This window comes from Alosa pseudoharengus, unplaced genomic scaffold (genome assembly GCF_046254945.1).
Source record: "Alosa pseudoharengus isolate Yale_2024_CS ecotype anadromous, Long Island Sound unplaced genomic scaffold, YU_APseudo_1.1 YU_APseudo_1.1_scf_1, whole genome shotgun sequence".
NCBI classification, from domain to species: Eukaryota; Metazoa; Chordata; class Actinopteri; order Clupeiformes; family Clupeidae; genus Alosa; species Alosa pseudoharengus.
This window is the reverse complement of record NW_027468564.1, coordinates 28949064-28970363: the sequence shown is the minus strand read 5'-3', so window position 1 is coordinate 28970363 and position 21300 is coordinate 28949064. Positions and strand designations below refer to the sequence as shown.

At 40.3% G+C, this 21300-nt stretch overlaps 1 pseudogene; it reads right to left on the bottom strand.

Moving 5' to 3' along the window:
* Positions 1 to 21300, bottom strand: part of LOC143118168 (complement C3-like) — a 122393-nt pseudogene that overhangs the window by 60778 nt on the left and 40315 nt on the right.

Below are 21300 nucleotides of genomic sequence, written 5' to 3'. Positions count from 1 at the left end.
ACAGAATGTTACGTTATACAGCTGACATTATGACAACTTTTCATTCAGTTTCATTCAGTTATTGAAAACTTTATCAGCTACATACACAGCCAAAAATGTTACTTACATTCATCTGTGGCCACCAAGGGTGCATTTCTTCCGAATGCTGTGTTGCTATAATTAGCCTACGTGTAACGTGAAGGCGTGCATGGATGTGATGTCCTGCAGGCTGTAGCCAGAGCCAGAGCCCTTATTAAACATTCTCTGCCAGAGCACTCTCAACTCCGCTGCCATGTGTGAATAAACAAACGTCCCCTTGATGTCCCCGGTATAACGTTATTGTCGGGTCCTTAGGACGTCTTTGCAATGACCAAATGCAAATGTAGTCCAACAGTGCAACAGTGCAAGAATAAGGTCTAGAGCAGGGGTCTCCAACCTTTTTGGGAATGAGGGCTACCTGAAGACCCGAAATCATATGGAGGGCTACTCATTTAAAACAAACATACCCTCACCCCTTTTTTGCGAGGGTAGTCCTCCTAAATAATAGGCCTATGTGATTTTTACTTTTAAATGATCATTATTTGTGCAGGCCTATACGTCTTTATATATTAAGCAACTGTATTTTCAAATTTAATATCAATAACCTATGCAACACTACCAACATTTTTGTTCAGTTTGTTCATTTCAAAGTTTGCATGGGGAATCTAATCTATTTTTTTTTTTTTTTTTTTACAAAAAAACTTTCTTTTTGTGCAATTAATAATTTGGGTTACAATTTGTACCCAATTTATACCAACCCACCATTATGAATTCAGGGGATGTTTAAGTTCTGATTTCAGTGGACAATTCGGTTTTAACATTTCAATAGTAATCGCCCACACCACCCTAACATATGAAAACTCCTTTTAAAGTTATTGCACACCTGAAATGATCCATGATCTGACAAAAAAGGGTAATGCACAGTCCTGCTCAGTCATGCATGCTATAACATTTTTAGCGCTATTATACGGCAGTTGCCTACGGAGGAGAAAAGGCCTGTGAGCTAAAGCAATTGTTTTTCAGTCCTTGAACAATCATGGAAGAACCGTATTTGACGAACATGGAATGGCCACAGAACTTTTGCAAAGATATGCTTTCATTGGCTACACCAGACAAGCAAGTTTTTTCCCCCTTTACTGTCTATGCGTGCGAGCAGCGTGTGCGCTCCGCTTCCGTTGTTGTTTAAAGATTGAATGGGAAACGGATTTGAAGCCAAAGGCTAAATTTTAACGCAGCTACAATTTATAAGGTATCCAATATCAATTTATTGTTACAGATGTATGGCTACATACATTCTTAAAATGGTTCTGGTCTAGACTTAAATATCTATTGAAAACTTCACAATGGAGCGTGTTTTTAGAGCGTGATCTGCAGGTGACCTGTTGGCTATTTTTTAGAAAGTGCGCTGGGGGCGCCTCATAGCCGTCCCGCGGGCTACCTGGTGCCCGCGGGCACCGTGTTGGAGACCACTGGTCTAGAGACCAGCATAAATAATATGGACAAATAAGAGAGTAAAGTATAATGTAGACAAGGTAATATAAAAAACTATGTCAGTGCAAGAACAGGGCTGCCAACTTTTCAAAAAACCTTGGAGTGAGATTTGGTGGGGCCAACCAAAATTTAGCTGCGGAAATTTTTGTTTGGCTCATTCAGCATTATACTGTACAGTAAAAAAAACGTACATCAGTGATTCTCAGGTGTAGGGACCAGGCGTGGACGGATTATGAACTTTCAGGCCCCTGGGCCCACATGTATTAAGGGCTCCCCACTAATTGTCGCATATGTGGAAAGGGGGTTCGGGGGTCCTCCCCCAGAATTTTTTTCATTTGTTTGATGTGATTTCCTGTATTCTGGTGCATTTTGGTAGCTTAGAAATCTAGACACACCCTAGCGGCAGCAAATTACAAATTACATTTGCTTCCAGGGCTAGTCTAGCAACTCTCCGTTGGCTTGTGAGCTCACTCCCAGAGTTAAATGAACATTGGTATCAAAGGGACCTAGCCTACTACTAGGACCATGGGCATTGTGAAAGTGGGTGGGACATTTCAGAGGGGGTGTATGGGGGTCCTCCCCCATAAAAATTGTTTTAGACTAGATGCAATTTCCTGAATTCTGGTACATTTTAACAGGTTATTTAGATACTTCTATATAACAAAATAAAGCCAGCCTACGAAATTAATAAAAAGTAAATCATGTATAATTTAAAAATAACTCAATAGGCTACTTGGCTACGCAATAAGGTTTCCATTACAGCACCGCAGACGTTCAATGAACGCATGAAAGCGGATGGTTTGTTTGAAATCCCGACACTCTTTCAACTACATGGAACGTAATAGTGATCATCAAATACCTCCTCAGATTTCAGTGCCCATCAGTCCCAACATTTAACAATGTAATCAAACAGTCCAAAAGTAAATTCAATATCAAACTAAACCGAAAATGTCATGCTTTTGAAGGCCTACCAGTATGCCGCTCCAAGAAACGCATGTCTCAAAATAAAACTCACATAAGAAATAAAGGGCTGTCTCAAATACAATCCTGCCCCTAAAGGCCTGTACTTTGTCTTAAGACCCCGGCCATAATTTGAGGATTTACAGTATCTAAGTAGACAAACTGGCTTCAGATATCCAACAGAGTAAATAGAGATTGTGCAGTCTTAGTTGTGGTTAGTGACGTGATGCTGTTAATGGGAAGTTTTACATAGCCTAGCGTAAACCTATAGGTTATTATTTATTTGGCGTACCTACAGTATAAGGCTTTTTACCTTATCAAAAGTGAGGGGCATGACTGATCTCTTCAACACTGCGGGGGATTTGCCGCTTGTCACTGTGTGTGTGACAGAAGAGGAATGGGAGAATGCGTGTAACAAAAAAAAAAGTTTATGAGCGATTAACGTGCAAATGGGAGAATCCAATGAAAATGACAATGAAGCACTAAACAGATGCTGAAAACAGCACTGGTATTTCGCACGGCAAAAGTGGGGGGGGGGGTCCAAACTAACAATTTTAAAAAGTCTGTGGGTGTTTTGTAAGAATTTAAGAAATGTTTGTATATTTTAACTTTTAAATGCATCAACCAGGTGCACTTTCAAAATAAATTCAGAGGTCAGACTTGCTTATTTTTATGGAAATATTTGTGCTGTAGCTATTTTGCACTTCAGAATTATAACCGTGCACACACAGGTGGAATAGTTATGGTTATATTGCAATAAGTTCACAACCACAAAAACATATGCTACATTTCACAGTTCAGAAATGTTCAAAAATGTGTGTACATTTCAGCGCTCCATGAAATTATGCAGAAGTTCTCACCTGTGTTATTCAGCTAGTTTATTTAAGATAATATATTGGTCATTGTAATGGCCATAGCCTATAGCCTACATGCTATTCCTTTTTCAGGATGTACCCATACCTGCATTATGTGAATGTTTGCATATGGCTTATGTCAGGCTTTATATCAATATTTGTGTCTTGTTATTTGATTTTCTTCATATTTTTACATTAATGTCACTAGGAAGCATGCCAATATAATGTATATAATGTATTCATGTATCTGTAATGGGATTGGCTGGAACCTGACAATATAAGAACCATGATAGTGGGATAATCTATGGCTGAGCAATTTACAAAAATATATGTAGGCCTACTGACAAATAGTTTACATTAGAATACATTATAATTTCGCCCCAATGAGGCTATGTAGAAATGTGTTGCAATTTCAAAACCGGATTACTCAGGAACCACTTATTGCACAGAGGCATTCTTTATATCCTCGTATTCGGTACGGTTTGCTGTTGTGTGAAGGGTTAGTGAAATATTAAACCGAGAGTAATGGGTGTGCACTGTGTGCAAAATGCAAATATGATTAGCCTAAATTGCACGTCGGTTCAATGTTAATTTTCTCGCGAACCATTTATCACAGCAACTTGGCGCTAATATCATTGGAAAGCTTAGATTCGCACGTTCACCTGATGTGTGATATCATATGGATAGGTTTAGTTTAGTTGAACCTCATCTGCCAGGTATTTGACCTACCAGGTTGACACTTCAGCGTGAAAAATACTCAATAATACTCAAAGCATACCTGAAGGCGGGGAAATGCTGGGGGAATGCGCCTGGGATGGCTTCTGAAGTAGCATCGCAAATGAGAGAAAATTTAGAAAATTCCACAGACAGGGGGTGCTCTTGAACCCTCTCACCGTCTCTGAAAGCATAACCGTGGCTCAACAGGTAGATGTATAGATAGGCTAAACTCATTTTTCAGGCATCTGACTGACCGGGTTGACACTTCATCGTGAGAAATCAGGGGTGTGGCGTGTGAGTGTGTGAAACTAATCAAATGCGTGTGTCTCACGGCCAATGCGTGAGAGTTGCAAGAATAGGTTGAGGTAATATGGTTACAGCCATTCAGTATTGTAGCAGAAGCCATTGGTCATGAGTGCTAATATAGCATGAAAAACAGTGTAGCAGTAAAACAGTAGTAAAAACATTAGGCTGTGGACAGTAGTAAAACAGTAGTAAAACAGTAGTGGGCAGTCAGTACTCAAACATGGAGAGGGTGGAGAGGCAGACAGACTATGCAGAGAAGTCTATCTCTCCTCTTCCCTTTAGTGAAGCATTGAACAGTATGATCAATAGCCCTGGGGACAAATGAATTCCTCAGCCTTTCAGTTGTGCATGGCAGTGAGCGAAGTCTCCAGCTGATCAAGCTCTTTTGCTTTTTAATAGTGCTGTAGAGTGGATGACATTCATTGTCCAAGATGTTGATCAGTTTGTTCAGGGTCCTTTTGTCAGATATTGAAGTGATGCACTCCAGTTCAGCTCCCACTACAGAGCCAGCTTTCCTTACCAGCCTGTCAAGTCGCCCAGCATCCTTCTTCTTTGTGCTTCCTCCTCAGCATATCACTGCACAGAAGAGGACGCTGGCAACAACAGACTGGTAGAACATCCTGAGGAGCTTGCTGCACACATTGAAGGACCGCAGCCTCCTCAGGAAGTACAGCCTGCTCTGCCCTTTTTTGTAGAGTGTGACAGTGTTGGCTGACCAGTCCAGTTTATTGTCCAGGTGGAGACCCAGATACTTGTAGGTGCTTACCACCTCCACATTCACCCCATCAATTTCATGTATGTCCCACCTTGGCTAATGTATTCTAAAGATGGAGGCGAAACAGGGCTGCCGCCATACAAGCGACTCGCTCTATGTATTCTTAATGGCAGATTCTACACTTACGAGAATACTTTGATTTGTTGGTGATAATTACACATGTAATGAGCACATATTTTTGAAAGAAAAAATGTGTTCTTGCTAAGAATCGACACAAAATATTACACAATATAGCTTTAAATAAGTTATGAGAGGAAAATATTTGTATTTGGTGTGAAACACACACATACCTGTTTTTACTTTTTGTTTGTTTTTATTATTTGTATTAATATTTATTTGATCATTATTTTATTTATAAGCTAAGATTGCTAGCACAGGTGTCTAAAAAGAGATAAAAAGACTTTCACTTTCTGTTTGCAGTTTTGTGTAGTATTTGGGAAAAAAACATTGCATTTTCAGTAATAGCCGTTATTTTTTTGTATTATTCTTTAACACTGACATGGCTCTCCAATCAGGCCGTGGTGCAGCTGGCTAGGGCAGCTACGCCGTACGCTGGCGACCCGGGTTCGATTCCTCCCCCGTGGTCCTTTCCAGATCCCACCCCGACTCTCTCTCCCACTTACTTCCTGTCACTCTCCACTATCCTGTCGCATTAAAGGCATAAAAGCCCAAAAAAAATATACTTAACAAAAAAAAAAAAATGAATATATTTTGAGTCACACTGCGCATACCTTTCTTTTTAATCAACACTGTCACATAACATCATTTTCAGCTTAGTGAGTGTTCAGTAAAAGCCACTTGCCTGATTGAATATATTGAACAGCCTTCTCTCTTTGCGACACGCCCACCTTGTGCCACTGGTTGGTTTTGTCCAGGTAGTTGGCAGCAGTGACGGGCATGGTTATGTGAAACATGTTTTGCTCCCCGCAGCCACCCGGCTGGTAAATTAAAGACTTCATGGACTCCCCACTGATTGCCTTTTCGATAGTGATTCCCAAGTCATCGCCTAGAACCACAACCGGGCAGACATCACTCTCAAGGAGATTTCACCTTTCCTACTAACTCTGTATACCTCAGTCCAGTCCAGTACCCCCCGGAGTTAATACTTCCTGCACTGGTTACTTTTTGCAGGGAGAACAAAAGTTCTTTCTGAAACACTATACATGTATGTTTTGTTGTGTGTTGTTGTGACTAAAAACACTAAATAAGCCCTAGCCTATACCCTGATTATTATATTAAGCATTCCAACATCTAGAACATTCCTTGTCATATCTTGTTCATGTTAGAGGCAATTTCCCACTGGGCCATGACATACCTTGAACTGTGATATAGGTGTTGGCTGGAGTCTCTGGTATTTGGTTTTCTGCCATGTCAGGCAGGAGTGATCGTGTCTGTTCTCCACCTGACAGCCAAAGAAGGAACAGGGTCAAATGTATTGTAGGTGCAGACAGCACTGATTTTCCAATTAGACTAATCCTGATATAATTGCTTATTACCATAGGCTTACCATATGAACATATCACATGTTACAAGGTACAAGTCACATGTTACAAGGTACAGTCAGCGATTTCTCAAGAAGTCGCATTTGTTTGTGTTATGTTATGTAAATTTAATACCAGTCCATTACTAATTGTTTCTAAATGTAAATGTAATCAATCTTAATCAGACACCTTAGCCTGGGTAAACCCAGACAACCCTGTTAGCCAAGTTGAGTTTGCTCCCCCCAAGGTCAGTCTGGAAAGGATCCCATTAACACACATTTCTGAACTTTCAGGGGTTGTTTACCCAATGTCAAAGTAAATGGACATTCCTGTTTTTTGGTGATTCAGAAGCAGATAGACTACAAGGAGGCGGAGCCCCCCCCCCCCCCCCACAATTTATTTATTTATTTACAAATGTACATACTGTAATTACACTTATACATAGCCATATTCTACTGCTCTTCATCCTGCACATACACTTATTCTTAATACTATTATATACTGTCTCTGCACTACAATGGTACTGTTACCACACTGCACATAGCTGTACACACTACATATCTGTTTATATGGTTCATTCTAAATATCCATATTTATTCAGTTTTTCTGTAAAATATTCTGTTGATACACTGCATATATTTATGTTTTTACTACTACTATAATGGTACTGCCACTACATTGCACATATCTGTACATGTTGTTCATACATTGTTCATATTACATAGTCATATTTATTTTGCTCTTAAGGTTACTGTTATTACACTGCACATACTTATATTTAATTTAAACTACTCTAGACCACCTTCTGAAAACAACTGTATACTACTGTCTACACTGCACTATATATTTTGTCCTGTCTATGCACCACCTACTTTGTATATCACATTGCACTTTTTCTGCTTTTTTGCACTTCTGGTTAGACACAAACTGCATTTCGTTGTCTCTGTACTTGTACTCTGCACAATGCCAATAAAGTTGAATCTAATCGAATCTAATCTAATTGTAATAGTTTACAATCTCAAAGTTCATCTGGGCTCACCCAGACACCTTGTTTCAGACCTTCCAATTTTCTTTTACTCACCATACTTAGCTGGGTCTAGTTCAAATCTTTCTGTTTTCCTCACAGGGACACCTTCAGCCTAAAACCCAAAGTGGCATGGACTAATAAAGATAGAAGTACTATCTATTTGAGGCAGCCGTGGCCCACTGGTTAGCACTCTGGACTTGTAACCGGAGGGTTGCCGGTTCGAGCCCTGACCAGTGGGCCATGGCTGAAGTGCCCTTGAGCAAGGCACCTAACCCCTCACTGCTCCCCGAGCGCCGCCGTTGAAGCAGGCAGCTCACTGCGCCGGGATTAGTGTGTGCTTCACCTCACTGTGTGTTCACTGTGTGATGTATGTGTTTCACTGATTCATCGATTGGGTTAAATGCACAAAATTTCCCTCACGGGATCAAAAAGGTATATATACTTATACTATACTTTATTTAATTTCTAAAAAAATCTATTCAAAGGTATACTATGCAGGTTAAGGTATTTTTGGCAAGTTTAGAGCTCCCTCTAGAGTCGCGATGTATTTACATGTTACTCTGCTATTGTAAATAGCAAACCTTTTGCGACTTATCCCCCCTGTACACAATGCAAATGCTTTTGTTGTGGAGGTGAAGGATTAACAACAGGCAAAAACTATCTCCAAAGAGCTATATCTACTGAAAAGGTAATGTTTGGAAGTTGCATGGCTGGTTTTCTCAGTAGGGACTCGCCACGTCTATGTTGTATCGCTATGTTAGGTGAACGATTCGCGTTACATGTTCATTTACCATCAAATTGGCTTCATAAAGGTGAAAATCTTGCATAGTGTGCCTTTAATTCCTGTATTGATATGTTTTGCATAATACAATCCAACAATACATCCACCAGTAGATTTGGATATTCATACTGTATGTATGTAGATGGAGTGAACAACTAAACAAATTGATAGAATGAAAAACATAAACTAACATACAAACATAAATTATTATTGAGATATATGGGGAAAAATTCTCACCACCACAAGTAAGTCCTTCTTGACCCCATCACCAACAAAAGTCCCGTACACCGCGGCCTTCACCTCAATGGTGTACTTGCCTGGCTTACCCATGGGTACGATCACAAAGGGCACTGCGCGGGTTGACCTCTCACTCACTTCAACTGTAATGCGATACTTGCCAGATTTGCTGGCGTCACTGCAGACACCTTCAGTCTTTGACAACTCCACCCTCACCTGGAAAAAGAGGATTTAATTCTGAGGTTTCATGCCCAATACTTGGGACCTATGGGAAATTTATTTAACCAATCCACATACAACCAAATAATAGTGTAAACAGTCCTAAAACTAAATGTACCGCAGAGCAGTGCACAATATGACTGCCACCCAGTCCTGCACATTCTCTCCGCAAAAATAAATCAATCTTCTTTCAGTGACAAGAATTATTGTAGTGAGGACCTTTATTTTGAAACAGTTTTAGACAGAGAAAACAGTTGGTGGGAGTCATAGTTGATGACAACTGGCAGTTGGAGTGGCTGAACAATTCAATAGTTGATCAGTTTAAACAGTTAAATTATTTAATAGTGAATTAATGGATGTGCATAGGTAGATGTTGATAGACAGATCATTTAATGGATGAAGTGAAGAAAAAGAAGTGAAAGAAAGTGGGAAAGAGAAAAGTGAGCTATCCAGTTCAATTGAGAGAGACACAGAGAAGAGGTTCCATTGAAGTTGCTGCAATCAGTGAGAGAGCACAGGTGCAGTTGATTGCATTCTAAGTCATTAATTGGCTCTCTGAGAGGGCCTAGTTGAGCAGCTGTCAGTTGATACAGGTGCAAATCAGTTTGATTAGCCTATTGTGATGTCATAGTGCCAATGCGAAGTCTATGGCGAAAAATAAGCTTGATTTATGTTAATATCTCAAAAAGTATAAAGTTTACAAAAACGAAAAATACATTCCTCAAGTGTCCTTTTCAAGACCTATGTTACAAAGTTTGAACTGAGTTTCTACATTAAACGATTGAAGCTGAATTAGACGCAGAAATTTGGTGGGAAGAAGGAGAAGAAGACTTTGGATAACAGAACAGTGCATTTTCATGCACTGTAATAAAAAGAAGAAGAAGAAGAAGAAGAAGAAGAAGACTTCGGATAACAGAAAAGTGCATTTTCATGCACTGTAATTATCATAAAACGGTGAGGTTAAGCGGCTAACAAGCTATACCGCTTTTTTGAGGTCTCTCAAGTTCTTACTATTCTAGCAGGACAAGCACCATCAGTGTATGATCAGTACACTAGCCTTCCAATACCTTACTACAGCCATGTTCTTAATATAGTAAAGGATCAGTGCCTACTCTTAAAGCATCATCGCGGTTGTTGTGAAGGATGGCTCTGATCTCAATCTGTTCATGCCGCACAGCAGAGTAGGGTAACTTTAGATCAACAAAAAACTCCTTTTGGACCTCCAAACTCAAGGTTTCTGCCACACAAATCCCTATGGATTGGAAACGGGTTGGACAATATTATAAGACAGATACACTGATGTCCATTTATGATTATATGTCAGAAATGGGTGATTTTTACCTTTGGTGTCAGAGAGGCTGATGGCACTGAATTGCCAGCTGGTTATTGAGTCTGGAAAAGAAGTACTGTGAGTCTTCTCACTGGAGAAAAAAAAAATATGGTTACACTTTACTTGACAGTGTCGACAGAAGAGTAACATGACACTGTCATGAACGTGTCATAAACAAGTCATAAACGTTTATGACATAAGGCTTTTTCACTGAAGACTTTTTACTGCTAGTAATCACTCCGCGAATGATACATTGTAACCGTTAAAACTAAAAAACATAACATTAATACAAACTAGTGAATTAAGCAATATGGCAGACTCTCTCTTTTTAAAGAGAGATGAAAACAACTGTCAGTATTTCACCATGGCATTTAACAAGGAGACAAAGAACCACAAAGATCCTCTGGAGTGAACAAAGGACAATCACAGAGGAGCTAACCCTAACCCTAACCCTAGGGGAGCCAGGGAATCCCCTCTGCCCTGTGGCCTCTCTGGCAAAATACCTGAAGAAAATCCCTCCTGATGCAAAGGCCCTCTATCTCCAAACGAAGCGGCTTGTCTCGCCAAACGAAACAATCTGGTTCAACAATCTCCCTTTCGGTGTAAACCAACTTGGGCAAATGCTGTCAAAAATGTGCCAAGAGGCAGGGACGAAGGTGAGATACACAAACCACAGCCTAAGAGCGACGGCGGTGGAGAAGCTATCAGATGCTGGACTTGCTGCCAGGGAAATGACAGTGAGTGGGCACAGGTAAGCGCATCTCGCAAATTTAACATAATGTTATATGCAATGTTGTTCTGCAATTAGCCTAACTGTTTTCTAGAATGGAGAGCTCTCTTGCGAGCTATTGGCTACCCTCGCTGGACAGCAAAAAGCGGTGGAGTCACATTTTAGGGGACCACAACCATCAGACAACCAAAACACCCAGAATAACTGAACAACAAGTGTGTATTAGTCCTGCAACCTCCACTGACAGTGAACTGCAGACATATGTCAAAGGTTGCACCATCCAAGCGAATGTGCAAATCAATGTCTACAAGTAGGCCTAGCCACACTGCTACAATGTGTAGTATATATATATATATATATAATAAATATATAGTATAAAAGGGGAAATATCCAAGGGGGGTGTGAATATTTTTATAGGCACTGTATATATATATATATATAATGTGTGTGTGTGTAAGATCAATAATTGTTGAACGTTTATGATAACCCGTCAAAAGGAAGGTAGACCATGAATTACGCTAAACAGTTTTCTTCTGAACAGCTGGGAAGTGTCTCTTCTCGCCAAAGCCAACTCTCTGGGAAGTATGAACGGGATGTCAACTCGTCTATAGTCTCATCCATATCTGCTTCTTCTTCACTAAGATCACCTGATGGATAGACACAGATGTTCACAGACACACACACACACACACACACACACACAATTCAGTTAAAGAAATTGGTAACACTTTACAGTGAAGGTACATGAATTATCTAAGGGATAACGGCCGCCGAGGTGTCCTGTTATATGGAATTAATGGACGAGGGCGAGGGGCAAAGAACTCTCCGACGCACAGCGGAGTCCATTAATTCTGTATAACTGGACACACCTTTAGGTGTTGTAGACACAATATCTCTGGCTGACATGGTCAAAACTGCACGAAATTGAAAGTGTAGGATCAATATGACACCCTCTGAATGCATGCCAAGTTTCGTGGACTTTCATTCATGGGGGGCCATACAATAAATTAATTTATGTGTACATTTAGTGACAGTACACCAACAGAGTTTTCTGTGAATATCTTGAGAACCGTAGGACCTAGGACGACCAATTGTTTGTGTCAGTTTGCCTCCAGGGGTCATGTTAACCCATTTCATATGCACACATATGCATGAACAGATATTCACACACGCACACATACATTCACAGTAATCATACGTATGACACATACTGTACACACACAGTAAATACCCTGACTTTGCTGAATTACTGAAGCTAAGCAGGCTTAGTTAGTACTTGGATAAGAAACCTCCTTGGAAGAGTAGGTTCCTGCTGGAAGTGGTGTTGGTGGCTGGCCAGTAGGTGGCAGTCTTCCCTGTGGCCAAAAGCCACCAAACAAATATCAATCCCAATGTCCTATTGCAGTGACAGGGACACTGTACTGCAGGAGATGTTTTCCTTTGCTTGAATGTTAAATTGAGGTCCTGACTCATCATGGTTGTTAAAGATCCCATGGCACTTATCGCAAAGAGTAGGTGGTTCCCTGACTTGCTTTATTTATGTACACATAAGACACACACACACACACACACACACACACACATATACACAAAAACAACCACACACTCTGCACACACTCAATTACAAACACACAAAAAAGGAACAAAGTAGGAAATGAACACAATTTGACAAGCGTGACTTATTTTTGTGGAAAAAAATGTGCTGGACTGAGCGGCGGTCATATTTTGTACCACTCTGCGGTACATCTAGTTTAATCTTAAACAACGCTCATTATCCATCCCTGTGCGATCTCTTACCATTAAAGCCGTTAAATTAAAATATAGGCTACTAGGCTACTGAACGTAGACTTACCCTCTTGAACGCAGCATGACTGCACTTCACCACACCACCAGACTATAGGCCTATGAGCAAACCGCATAAGATCGATTTGACAGCACTGTTTTGTCTATTTACGTAGCCGTTCATTGGGCTAGCCTACATGGTTTGATATGTGAAGTCCTGTTTGCTGTTGAACTTGCGCTTTGCCTTTTCTATGTTTATTGACAAAGCCATACCCTAAATGATGGCCCATAATACAGCCTAGCCTACTTCAATGATTGTGTGAATTGATCTGTAGCTATCCTCTGCTATTCAGAGCTCCGGAAAGTTCCCAGATATTTTGAAACACCTGTTAGCAATTTCTGATGGTGGAATATTCAATGGCTACCTGACAACATCTCAGTGCAAATTCCAAAATTGTTCTCTATTTATTTCCACGGTTCAACACACGAGACGACTGAACACCCAGGTGTGTAGGCCTACAGTAATGTGTACATTAGCCTATAATACTAGAACATAGTTTGGCTGCAATGGCTTTATTAATTTCTGCCAGTTAGTGCATTTTCCCTGTGTATAAGTTAAAGACTACATGCATTATTATGTTTGACAATGAGGATAGCCTATCTGAAATTGAGAATAGCACTCCGACTAAATAGTTTAGTCTATTTCTTTGTATTGTGAAATTGAAATGAAATATGGACTATTGTAATCAATAATATGTTGAAATTAATTAAAAGGAATCAATTTCTATTGTCTGTTGTGTGCGTGTGTCAAGTTATAGCCTAGGGCCTACCGTGCGCACACTGCGCAAAAGTGCCACTCACGCCAAGGCTATTTAATTGTATCGCCTTTATTGGCTTAAAAAGCATCACCACCTGAGAACAAGGCCTAACGTCTTGCAGTGGCATTGCGAGAGAATCGCTTGTGTGCAGTCAGCCTCTAATTTCAATGCTAAAACTTTCGGGCAATTAAAACATGTTGAGGTACCCAAAGTCAATGCTATGTGCGGGATGTGCCAACTTTTTATGAGATAGACCCCCTTAAAGACCCCCTTAAAGACAAAAAGATAGTTCGGGCCCTGCTGTCGGGACTTATTTTCCCAATAATGACCAGTGTTCTATACATTATCCCTTACATGATTTATGCATTACTTCATTCCTTTATATTTTTATAGTCTCTTATTCATGACCTCATGCATTAACAACACATCAACTAAAGCATTAGGTACAGTGGGCAAATCATTATGATTTATAACTTTTTAAGCATGATCATCATGATTAAATGAATTTAAGGTTAGTTGCTCATATTGTGAATAATGACATGTGTTTAGAGAACTGCAAGTTGTGTTCAAATCAGACTTGGAGCAGTGATGACCACATTTCTTTGCAGAACAACAAATAATCATGATCATGCTAAATCATAATTCATAATGATGTGCCCACCATACCTAATGCTTTAGTTGATGTGTTCTAATCAGAATGTGACTACAGTAGGTTAACACTTTATTTTAGCGAACACGCATCAATACATGACATGTATGTATTAGTGCTCAACAAGGTCTGCATTAAGCACCAGGTAAAACCAGTTTATCTTGATTTAAGGTTACTAATGAAAATAGAGAGTTTATAGACTAAGTCACTGTCTGAATATATGAATCACAGTGACAGAATAATAACATATGTGCATTAGAAGGCTATTCATTTTCTATTTTGATCCTGTGGCAGTAGTTTTGATGTTGTGGCAGTAGTTTTTTGAAGGAGGTTTATATCTGAATGAGCTGCTTACTGCGTGCCAGCTGGAGGATTTCATCTTTCTCCTCCCCACGGTGTTTAAACATTATCCTACAGCATTTCAGGAAGGCCGCTTCACACGCTGGGCCGTCCAAGATGAACTCGGCGCGGCGCTCGCAGGAGTAGTCCAGTATATTCTTCTTCATCCCATCAACGCAACATTGCCTCTCCTCTCCGGTAAAATTTCTGGCTAAGGAGCAAAACCAGAGATGGATGGACATATGTACAAATGGATGGACAGATAAAGGCACGAATAGGTCTAAAGGGTTCAGAAGTTGAAAAATAACATATTCAAAGCTCTTTGGTTTTGGGAACACACAAGTTTGAAGAACAAACAAACATGTAGCCTATGTAGGTACAGTAGATAACTAGACAATCAGGCACTAATAATTTCCCAACTAATTAATTTGATTACATGTGACAATGGTGATTAAAAGAATCATTGATGCATTATAGTTCAGTCTTGCACGATGAAAAGAATCAGCTTGCCTGCTGTGGTTTGGACCTCCATTATAGTGACAGCTCGTCGCCTCCTTTTGGCCTGGGTCTGACAGGTGGGATCTAAGGAAGCACAGCAGAGGAGTTAACACTTATTCTCAATCACTTTTGATATTCACAATCAGTTACTTTGAATTCTCTCACTAAGTTATTTATTTAATTATTTTTGTTAACAAAACTGTGTTACACACACACGCACAGTCGTCCTTCCATCAACAACACGAGATTTGCGTTCATTGATAGACTTATCGAGTCCTAAATTCAAAATGGCGTCGCCCGGAAAACAAGGGAAAAAGTTACTCCAGGTAGTGTATAAACTGTCTTCTAAATAAACTTTCAGCACACATGCAATGTTGCCAATGCCTCTTTTTAAGTGTTAAAGGATAATTCCGGTATTATCCTTCGATGAGTTCCAACTTGCACAGTTTGAAAACAAACGTTAACTCATTGAGTGCCAAAATGCGTTGAGTGACAAAAACGTAATATTACGTTTTTAGCTTTTTTTTTAAATTACGAAACTAGACACTCTAATACACCTTATATGTGATTTTGGGAACTCTGTGATGAATAGAAATGAACTATATGACGATCGTGAAACTCATGAAAACGGACAATCTGGACATTTTATCTGGACATTTTATCATAACTCGGTTGCCGCTTTGGGTCGAATCAGTGACGCATGCATGTCAGGTCAAAACCAGGCCATTTTCGTGGGTCTATCACGAGGTGGCAGTCTCGCCAGGTCTCACTGATCACTTCCCGGAATGTTTACACGAGTAAGTAACAGGCAACACTTTATATTTCATGAAAGACGTTTATCTCCATTTCTAGAAAAAAACAGCGATTTTGATGAAAACTAGCCACTGTTTAGCTTGGGATTTCTCAGGAACGGAGGCGTGTAGAAATACACGGTTTGCACGCACTGAGAGCTTAAAGTCTTACCTTTTAATCGAGCTATTGTACGTGTTCCTAGCTATAACACAGAATATGCTGTGGCTGTACACAAATCATCAGCAATGGTCTGGATTGCTGGCACTCTAGGACAAAGCTCCCGAAAACAGCTTGGCATTCAATGAGTTAAGGGTTGATTTAAGGACATGTTTTTGCATGCCCATAGGCAGCCACTCTGAAGTAGTCAAAGGTGATTCAAAACAAGTCAGAAAAGTCGAGACAGGACCCATTGTCAAAATTTCAGTGTCCACCACTCTAGTTCACCCAAAACAAACCAGAAAAGGGACTCAAAGTGCTAAATACCGGAATTATCCTTTAAGAACCAAATAACACTGTCGACTAAGTGTGGAGCTCTTGTTAGCCTTGTAGATGGGTTAAAAGAAGTGATTTATGTGCAGTATGAGACATGCCTGGTTGTATAGCGCTATGGAAAAATCATTTGGAATGTTCGGAATGCTTCGGGTCTGGATATTGTCACCCTTCGTCCATAACTCTAGCTCATGCTCATACTTAACATACCGTATTTTCCGGACTATAAGTCGCTCCTGAGTATAAGTCGCATTAGTCAAAAAATGCGTCATGAACAGGAAAAAAACATATATAAGTCGCACTGGACTAAAAGTCGCATTTATTTAGAAATGTATTTCACAAAATCCAAAACCAAAAACAGAGACTATGTAACTTGACTATTGAGGCCAAAACGATTAATGTGAAGACGAAGGAGTGAAGGCAGCCAAGAGGAGGGCCGGAAGGTCTAATTGTAAAGCAAAAGATTCACTGAGGAAAATGCCATGTGGTACGCCAAGTAGTGTAGCAATGTAGCTAAAATGTGGAGAATTCAATGCAATCAAGCATTTTGGGCAATGTGGAGTCACAAGCTGGCAGCAGATTAAATGTTCCTGAGAGAGAAAAAGATGGTTTTAAAAGGACGTGACTGAAGCAAGCCAGGCATAGACTTATAGGCCCGAAAGTAATTGTAAAGCAATTTACAAAAGATTCACTGAACAAAAATGCTGATATAGTACATCAAAATTTAGCTAAAAATGTGGAGAATGCAATGCAATCAAGCATTTTGGGCAATGTGGAGTCACAAGCTGGCAGCAGATTAAATGCTCACGAGAGATAAATAGACAGTTTTAAAAGGACGTGACCATAGCGCAAACCAGGCGATCGGCCTATAGGCCCGACAGTAATTGTAAAGCAATTTACAAAAGATTCACTGAACAAAAATGTTGATGTAGTACATGAATATTTAGATAAAAATGTAAAGAATGCAATGCAATCAAGCATTTTGGGCGATGTGGAGTGAGAAGCCGGCAGCAGATTAAATGCCCACGAGAGAGAAAAAGATGCGGTTTTAAAAAGAAGTGCACAGACCGGTTTTACAGTAATAGGCAGTGTTGGGGAGTAACAGAATACATGTACCGGCGTTACGTATTCAGAATACAAATTATGAGTAACTGTATTCCGATACAGTTACAAGTTAAATAGTTGGTATTTAGAATACAGTTACATTGTTGAAATCAATGGATTACATGACGATACTTATCTGTTTCATAAGTTTATTCACTCTCTAAATAAATTAAGGCAACTCCATTTCCCAGAAGCTCCTGAAAGCAATCTATGATGGAATTGTTTACATGTTTAAATCCAAGCCCCGCCGTCTTGCACTAGCCTCAAAACGCAGCCAGCGCGTATTATGGACGCGTCATCGGAGACCCTGAAATGACTGTTTGCACAGCAAATTAGGAGTAAAGTAAGTGGAGGTAACTCCTGTTCCTCACTGATCGTGGTTCCTGATGTCTGTTCAAAGGATATTTTCCCAAGTATTAATAGCTCAGGCTACTTCGGCCAATCGGTTACACAGTTTGCTAAGCAATAAACAAAGCCTAGTTCACGTGTTGTTTTAGACCAACAATAAAACCAATCTCTAAAATAGGCACTGCATTCTAAGTTTTTTGTCCTAACCTAAAATAGCTTTATGGATTATTATTTTTTCTAATTTGATCTACATTTATGTTTTAAAATGAATTATATGGTGCAGCCTCTGAAGAATTATTCTTGCGAGTAGCATATTTTAACATGCGGTTTTGATTGTCATTACGCAATCACGTTAATTTTGAGAGCACTGATATACAGTAGCCCATAGTGTTTACATTTACAGGTCATTTGCGTTCCACCTGTCATATGCGCCCCTCACTTGTACTGGGTTGATGCCACCGAAAAATCTCACAGGCACGCCTTCATTATAATTTCTGGCTACTCCTTTAAAGTGCCTATTTATTTTGTTTGTTTTAATTAGCCTAGTCACCTGCTGTAGTTTTAGTGGTCACCTTGCTATCTTAAAGTTGTATCAGGTAGCTTAGTTGACTTTACATTCTCCTATGTGGGCCTAACACTTCAGCCATTTGGAACAGAAGAACACACCAGAATAGGCCTGTTTAGTTAGCCTAGAAATCTAGATGCACCCTACATTTGCTGCCAGGGCTAGTCTAGCAAATCTCCGTTGGCTTGTGAGCTGGAAAAATTAAACTTCTATCAGGCCAATCAAATCGTGTATAGAGACGTTAGGCGGGCTTTACATAATGATCGATGGCAGAGTTGCAACGGTTTGGCTTGAATTCCCTGCTACTTGAAAACAAAGAACAGCCTGACACAAGTTAAGCTTTTTTAAGTTGGCAAAGGTTTGAACTGGCCAACTAGCTCAGCTGGTGGGAAAACGCATGGGATAGCGCTGTCCTTTTGCGTGCAGAGGGAATTTGAAAGACAACCGATTATCCCGCCCCTCGGACTGAGCACTGCCAACGGTGAGTGCCCCGACCCTACATTTTAATGTGGGTCTGGGTCGTCAGGCTACTGTTTAGTAGGCCTAAGCAGGATTTGATGGCCGCATTCCTACACTTATAAAATGCAATTCAATGCAGAAGTAATCTAAGTATTCAGAATACGTTACTCAGATTGAGTAACATAACGGAATACGTTACAAATTACATTTTTTGGGCATGTATTCTGTATTCTGTAACGGAATACTTATTGAAAGTAACCCTCCCAACACTGGTAATAGGACGTGCAGACCAAAGCTGCAGCAAGCAGGTGATATTTAGAAATGTATTTCACAAAATCCAAGACCAAGAACAGACAGATGTAACTGGACACATAGAGGCCAAAAATATTGAGAATGTTAATGAAGACGAAGGAGAGAATAGCGGCAAGAGGCAAGCCAAAGGTTGCTGACGAGTGCCCGCGCTAATTGTAAAGCAATTTACAAAAGATTCACTGAACAAAAAATGCTGATGTGGTACATCAAAATTTAGCTAAAAATGTGGAGAATGCAATGCAAGCAAGCATTTTGGACGATATATTGGCACAAGCTGGTAGCAGAACAAATGCTTGCTGGCCACCTCCGAAAGCGAGAGAAAAAAAGTTGCGCATTTAACCAGGGCCTATTTCAGCGCGGGATTGCACATAAATTATTACTAAGTATTGAGCATACTAATAAAAGTCCCGCAACTCTAGCCATCATAATGCGACAAATGCCCACACATTTTACAGCGCTGTCTGACGTTAATCTAACTAGATGTAAGCAAGCATTTTGGACGATATATTGCCACAAGCTGGCAGCAGAAGAAATACTCGGCTGGCCACCTCCGATAAAAGTCCCACAACTCCATCATAATGAGAGAAATTCCCACACATGTTACAGCGCTGTCTGATAACGTTAATCTAATAATGGAACGGCCTGGATGCGGGACTATTGACTGGACGGACCAACTCTGACTTCAATTGAACCCCATGCACACACACATGCGCGCAGGACCACTTTGGGTGCCTCTCTCTCTCTCTCCCTCTCTCACCGCTGAAGTCAAATTATAGCCTAGGTGCTTCTACATCAACCGCGATCGACAGGAAAGGAAAACAAACGTTTAGCGATCAGGAACCGTCAGGATTTTTGCGAACACAGAAGCATGACAGCCTATAACGCGAGAGAACATGGATGTGTTCTCCATTTGAGGAACGTTATAATCGATTGCAGACAGGGACGGATTAAACAAATATAGGCCCCTGTGCACAATATCAAAAAAGGCCCCCCCTCCCCCTGACGCGCGCGGGCGCGCTATGCAGGCTGGTGCACAATTTCACACAATGAAAATGTAGTACATTATGTCATATATTATAACTCAGGCCCACACAGAAATGAATTCCAGCAGCTGTTTTTATTATTAAATCTCCCTGTAATCTCCCTTTGCTGGCCAAACAGTCTACAGCAACATTTTTTACAGACCGGACAACAGTTGTCATATTTCTGACGGACCAGTAGCAGGGACGTTGATAGTAGCCTTTTTTGTGAGAGGTGGTGCTGATCATATTACGGGGGGTTCGGGGGTGTCTCCCCCGGGAACATTTCTACCATTGGCTACCTGCATGATAAGGTTTTCACTTCACTGCTGCTTGACACTACCTTGCATGGAGACATATTTCACGTTAACAGTGGAGATGTTAGCAAAACTATAGTATTTGGTAAATGGAGATGCAGATCATCTCCCTAATTAATTTCTTTGCGCAACAGCTATTTGCTACGATATAAGCTACTGTTAGGCCTACAACAAGTCGCGATTTATTAGGCTATCCAATCGGTATCTGTTTTCATGAACATTGCAGGAATCCACTTCATTCACCTACCCACGAGTGGGTCGATCAGTTTCACTTTCGCAAACACGCATACACATTGAATGAGTACTCATAGCCTACCACTTCCACCTAATGTTATGCCTCTATATTTTATGAATTAAGAAGTATTTATTGATCAGGAAAACATTTCGTTTATTTTTCTTTCGGTCCGCGGTTCCATAACACCATTCAGTTGTGCCGCAAATTAATTATTATTAGAAGCACCGGGCATAATCTAGTCTAAATTCATTTTTTCTTTACTTCTTAGTCTAAATTCATTTTTTTTTTTTAAATCCGAGGGCCCCCATTGGCTGAGGGCCCCTGTGCACGTGCACACTTGGCACAAGCCATGATCCGTCCCTGATTGCAGACGTGAACAGACAGATACAGACACGGAGCGCATAGTAGGCCTACTTTCACTTTCTAGTGTGCGTATTCATTATGGGAAAGATAATTAGTAGCAAAACAGTGATCAAATATTAGCCTACATGGCAGTGAGTTTTGTTTTCAAATGTTTTCATGCATGTCTAGATAACGGGTGAGGAATATTTAGGAGATAGACTATCGTAAATCCTCAAATTATGGGTCTTTTATTTAGGCTGCGCAAAGCACAGCACCTTTATTTGGGGCATGGCTTGTACTGTTTGA